The following is a 6,736-nucleotide window of genomic DNA, read 5'->3' on the forward strand; positions in this document are numbered from 1 at the left end:
CAAGAGCAGGTAGTCTTCTGTGAGAAGTAGAGAATTTGCTTTTTGTCAAAGAGATGTTGGCAATATAACTTTTATATGGGAGACATACACTCTTGGTGCTTCTTACTCTAAGGTATTACCATATCCTGTTGAGGTAAAGAGATCTGGCCCCACAAGTAGACTTATTACATCATCCCATCCCAATTAATGAAGTACCAGAGATGATAAGAGAGAGAGAATGAGCAAGACACTTGATGGGAAAATCAGAAAAGAGACAGCATGGGGTTAATCTGAGTGAGATAATGATCTGTGAGATTTAAAAAATCATCAATCACAACATTACTTCAAGGGTATATTGCCACAGAGACTGATGACTAGCAGGATGGCTTGGTGGCTAAGAATATTTGTTTCTCTTACAGAATCTTGACTATTATATTAGGGACTTGAAGGGATGACTCGCCTATGAGAAAGTATTTGATGTTAGTATTTCTGCACCTGAGTAATCTTACTTGGAGCAGTTTTATTTCAGGCTAATACAGTTAGGTGATTTTTTTCATAATTTCACTTATTTTGACAGCTGAAGCTGATCAACATTATATCATATACTTGTATCACACTTTCATTATCCATTAAGCATTAAAACCCCTTTGCTAGCAGTCATTTAGTCCCTACATCCTACCTAACAGGATGGGATCTTGCTACTGGTTTTAACTTCGCACCATATGTAGATGGCAAAGCGCTATTGCTGGACAGATCAAAAGCCTTGGACTCATGATAGAAAAATAGAACTGTAAGTGTACCAGAGTCCTTTTCACTATAGGATACCATTCCTGGACTAAAAGATGTTATACAGGATATTATGAGAGAAGGCATCACAGGTCATAGCTACCTGTGATCTCTACAAACTATGATCCAAAAGGTGAGTTAAGATATGCTCATTTGGGTAATGGTAACAGAATAGTAATGGTGTAACAACCACTTGGAATGGATCTGGAGTTTATTCTACAGGAAGATTGGAAATCATACATTGTAAATCCATTCAGATACCTGGATGAGGGACCTAATTTTGTTATTTAGTTATTTTGACAATGTTGAGAGAGTAGAAAGTCACTTTCTAATATTTGTGTTTATACACGTAGATAATCAATACTATACTACTGTCAGTATAACTGCTATTCCAGAGGACTACACTGAACACATGGCAGACAGGCCGCATAAGTGACCGAAAACAAATGAAAATTGAGTGCTCAGACCTAAATAAGGCATTCATACTTTTCTCTGCAATCCTCAAAGAAAATTACATAAAAAGCAATGGAAAAAATGTTAGATTCAAAAGATAAGAAGAGCAGCAATATGCCATCTTCAGGGTAATACCCAGCATTATAATCATGACTCTTAAGACCACACTGGGTCTGCACTAGAATGGTCAACACCCAGGAAGAAAAGGAAGAGGGCCTGAGAGGGATTATCCCTTACTGATTAAGTGTCTTCATTTGTGTGCACACTAGTGACTTTACTAACCTCCAGTAGACACTCCCAATCTAAATGGCACACAGGTGTTCCTAGATAAACTGAATGGGTCACACAATAAAATCAAAAGTCACATATCTGGGAAAAGCAAAAGTAGGGATGATAGGTGGTTATAGAGGAGGAAAAGGGGTGAATAACCACAATGTAATACATACATGGAATTGTAAAATAAACAACTTAATAATAAATGAATAAATAAATAAAATGTTTCTGCAAATCAAGTTAAACAATTCATCTACCCCAGTTGTGGAATCACAGACAATTTTTAACTGAATAAAGGTATTTATTGGTTCAGTAACCATCCTGGAAGCTGTTTAGAAATATTTCCCATGGGTGAATAATCCAGAATAGTGGTCAAACCAGGCACCAACACAAATATGTCCGTGACACATTCATACAAGAGCCAAATACATTGTGGTCAATTAGTGCAGTGCTTATTTCTCTCTCCAAACTGACATTTCTTTCATGTTTCAAGCATCAGCTCAGAATGCTATGAGTTACATCATGCTGAATATTAAAGAAGAAAGGAAATATATCTTCCAGGTTTACATGTCAAGAACATCATCAAATCTTATACTATAGAGAAAGTCTGAGGTGAGACAGTTTTATTGTTGCTTGGAATATATTCAGAAGACCTCACACGACTAGAGAGGAATTAAGGGAGTGTAATCATGTGACCTGCTTTAGGACAATCTAATTCTGAGAAATAGCACACTGCATGAGATGAGCTCAGGTTTCCTGAAAGGGTAATGTAGTGGGGGCTGAGGGCTTCTTCCCACAGCCCGGCTCGTGGTTGCCTGGCTAGCTTATGCCCCAAAATAACGACACACAAACTCTATTCTTTTAAACACTGCTTGGCCCATTTCTGTTCATGTATGTAGCACCCCAAGGTGTGCTTACCGGGAAGATTCTAGCCTACGTCCATCCTGGGTCAGAGCTTCATCGTGTCTGCTCTGGAGAGGAGAGCATGGCGGCGTCTGTCTCTCAGAGGAGCTGCCCTGCATCTGAGCTCACTTCCTCTTCCTCCCAGAATTCTATTCTGTTTACTCCACCCACCTATGTTTTAACCTATGAGGGCCAAGCAGTTTCTTTATTACTTAACCAATGAAATCAACAGATTGATATATGACACTCCCACATCAGGGTAATTTGCTCCAAACCTGTAAACATTGTCTTGAACTAAACATCATGAAAGTCCCACCATTCCTGCATCATCTCACTGCCAACCCAGCTCCCCATAAGGGAAATATCTGGTTAATGGATCAAAAACTCTTCAAACCACACCACACTGGTTTGAGAGAAGAACACTTACACTGAGGACCTGTTTCACACATGCATGAATTCTAACAGAAACATGAGAATATATACAAAACTTGAAAAATACATGAAACTTTAAATCGTTATAAAACATTTAATGCTCAAATTCTTCACAAATATAAGGAAAACATGTGAAGGCAATCTGTGCTATGCCCATGGCATAATAAAGCACAGTTGACACAGGAGGACAGAAGGACATGAGGAGGCATCTTTGACACTGGAGCAGTGTGTCTTCATTTTTGAGCCAAATACAATCTAGTTGATATTGATAATTGCATAGCTGACTCATACACAGATGTTGAAAACATACATATTGGTAATTTAAAACTTTTGTATGACAATAAAAACACTATGATATAGGTCATAAAGTGTTTTGTGGAAAATAAACCCATTGAAAAACCCCAAAAAGTTGGATTAGAATTTTAAAAAGTGGAATTTATCAGTATGAAAATAAATTTTAAAAGTTTAAGTGAACAGATAAAAGAAAGCAAAACAGGAAACAGAGGGAGGCCTAAGTTTTAAATGCTCATTATTTTGTGGTATAACACCAACAACAATTTAAGACAAATATTGCTTAATTGAGTTCACTGGTTGTTTAAGAAAGACACCTTGATGTATAAGCTACATAAGACCAAAAATATGAGCAGACCTTATTATAAGGTCTGCAAAGCATATCAATGCTTTGTAGTATTCCTAAGTTTCATAATTTCTAGTTTTATAAATATAAGTTCACAAAGACTACATTATGAATTAGTGGCTTTCCTGTAAGTCTTAGAGATGTCTAGCAGTGTGCTTTCTGTTACCCTCTGTGTTTATAATGAGACTTCATTTTTAGAAATAATTACAGTGAGATAATGCTTATCTATAACTGGCTACTGAACACTTTAATGTGGCTGCTTTGATGTGATATGTACCATCAATTGAAATTCACTATGTGCTTTAAACTTGTCCTAACAAGTTCCCAAATGATGCGGATGCTGATGGGCAATGGACCATTTTGAGCAGAAAGGACATAAACCTAAAATTTCCATGGGAATTAGGAAAAACAGAAAGAGAACTGATTTGATCAGAAGGAACAGGAAATGTGAAAGACATTTTACTTTGACAGAGAGACCAATAAGACTAGGGGCTTGTGTGGGAGGATCAGATATGTACTGAGAATGGGTAGTGGGTTTGTGACCCCTAGGAGACATTAAAGACTGCTATGGAAACATTTATGTGATTAAAAGCAAAATAAAACCTGAAATAAAAAAAAGAAACACACTTTAAAAATAAACCCAACAATACACAAAATAATTTTATTTCACAATTTGGAAATTGAATACATCAATAAAATATTAAACAATCCTTCTTGTGTTAAAATATTCTATCATAGTAATAATTAGAAAATTTGTAAGTCATAAAATATATATTCATCCACTTTAAAATTATCCTTCCAAATTTTTACAACTCATACAAAATATTTGAAAATGTTGTTTGCTGGATAATGAACATTATCTGAGTAAATGCATCCTCAGTTCAGATGTATACTACAAACACATATATGTACATGTATTCCTCACAACTAACAGTATAGTTTTAATAAAACATCCATATCCTTATTAAATAGATATTATACTCATTATAGTGTGGGTATGACTATATACACACGAAAATTATGTAAAACCTCTCAATATACATATTTGTCTTAAAGTAAGTATTTTTAAATGATCATTTCTTATGCAGAGAAAGCAGAAATACCTGGATATGCTGGAGTCACAGCCAGAAGCAGGGAGGCCCTGACAGTTGGGAAACATAGGGTGACTTACACAGACTCACTTACCAGGAACCAACTGAGATTAATAAAACAAGTTAAAGAGATAATCAATATGCAAGAGAGTGCGAAAAGCAGACCAAGGTGCTCACCAACAGAAGCATAGTTTTGTTGACTCTGCACTCAGTGGAAGATGTGGAGGGGACATTGGTTGTAGGCATGTGCTGCATTCTGTGCTTGTATCTGTGCAGGATGAGAACCATGGATGTGCTGGCCCAGACTACAATCTCCACAAATAGAAAATCGGGAAATGACAGTAATGCTGCATACAGCATAATACTGATTTTGGCATTTGGGATCAGCAGCACAGTATCCAAGATCTTTGGGGTTTGCTGTGTTGTTCTTGATGTATTTTTCTCTCACATGCACAAGAGTAAGAATGCTGGCAAACAATGTTCAGCATCCAGTTCAGATACACAGAATACCCAATTTATTTTTGTGCTCTTCCCTTTAAGCTCTGCTCACCTGGAGTCCCTGGGGCTGATGGCGATGACCTGAAAAACACTCAGGAAGCTAGTGCTGCATATGAACATACTTTTAGTCATTCTGTGGAAATGGAAAAGAACTTCATGGTCAAAATTACTGAGGAAGTCTTTCCAACCAAAAGATGCCGTTTTCTGGGGCATTCACACAGTAGAATTAAGATGTTGGCAACAAACAAGTGCATCCGAATCCAGACTGTGGACCTTAACAGCACCTCTGAAGTTAAACAACAGATATTGGTGGAAGAGACAGGAATTGTGCAAACTTGAACATCTGTCTGTGACAAGGAGGTTTCCCTACAACCAGCTTACTGACTGCCATGGTATTAGGTCCTGCTGTCAAACTGAAGATCCTACAAAGGAAGACAAAGCCAAGGATTCATGGATTGTGTTAGTCAGAATGAGTGTTATTATAAGTTTTCACCTGATTTTTTTTTTCTTTTTCTGTGAGACTGCTTGGCTAGTTCTGGGCATTTAAACTCAGACATCATGTATAAATCACTATACAATATGAATGTTTACTTTTCACGGCATGTGGGGAAGCCACTACTGTGACTTCAGTTATAAAAATAAGCAGAACTGAATTAGATTTAGAGAGATCCAGCTTTTACAAATTAATATTCCTAATTAAGACTAAAACAGGCTAAGTGATAACGGAAACTGAGAGTGCAGTGGCCCACTTCTCCACTAGGTAATGGAGTTCTTACAGCAATTTACTTCAATGTATTATCAGGTTTTATGGAATCATAACTGTGTGTTGATGGTTTCAACTTTTTGTAGTAATGAAATTCTATGCAGTTGTAAAGATATATTTTGTTGATTAATTAAAATATATGCAAATATGAGCTATCTCAGTTAATGTTGGAGCATTTTGATCATTATAAAGCAACAGAATGCAGTATCATGATGAACTATTTGCAACAAGCCAACATTCTCCCAATAACAGGTTAGGCACAGGGCTTCATATGACTGATGTTAGGAAAAACTGCAATGATTTTTTTCCCAAATTTTCTTAGTCATATATCACATATTCAACCTTCTGGGGAAAGTATCAAGATCATTTATCATGAGCTATTGTAGGCCACAACGCAATTATCACTTACTCTGAAAACTGCTGCTTTCTTCTCTAATTTCACTGGTGCAATATCCCTATAGCCATGCATTTTCACACAATGTCCACATGTAATCTTATGATTGCCTGTCAATCATATTGGCACAGATATCTTTGGATGGGAAAATAGATGACTGTTCACATAGCTATGTAGTTTTGATATATAGAATATATACTGGGACATACTTCATAACTAGATCCATTGTCCCATGAGGACTACAGACACCTAAAGTCTGCCTTGCTAAGTATATATAATTAGTTTCTTTTTCACTTCGAAACAAGTTCAAATAGATTAAAAGCTTTTTTATAAAACAAATCTTTGCAGCTCATACAAGGTCAGAGTCACAGGTGTCCAACCATGGTTACTAAGAAAAAGCATGCCAATTCTTCACTTGCCAGTCTACTAACAATAAATCTGCCTCTCAAAGTTGTCATTGAGCACTGCACACCACCTTCCTTCTGGTGGAGGTTTTTTTTGTTCCTATAGTCTTGGATTTTTGTGTT

This window comes from Chionomys nivalis, chromosome 2 (genome assembly GCF_950005125.1).
Source record: "Chionomys nivalis chromosome 2, mChiNiv1.1, whole genome shotgun sequence".
NCBI lineage: Eukaryota > Metazoa > Chordata > Mammalia > Rodentia > Cricetidae > Chionomys > Chionomys nivalis.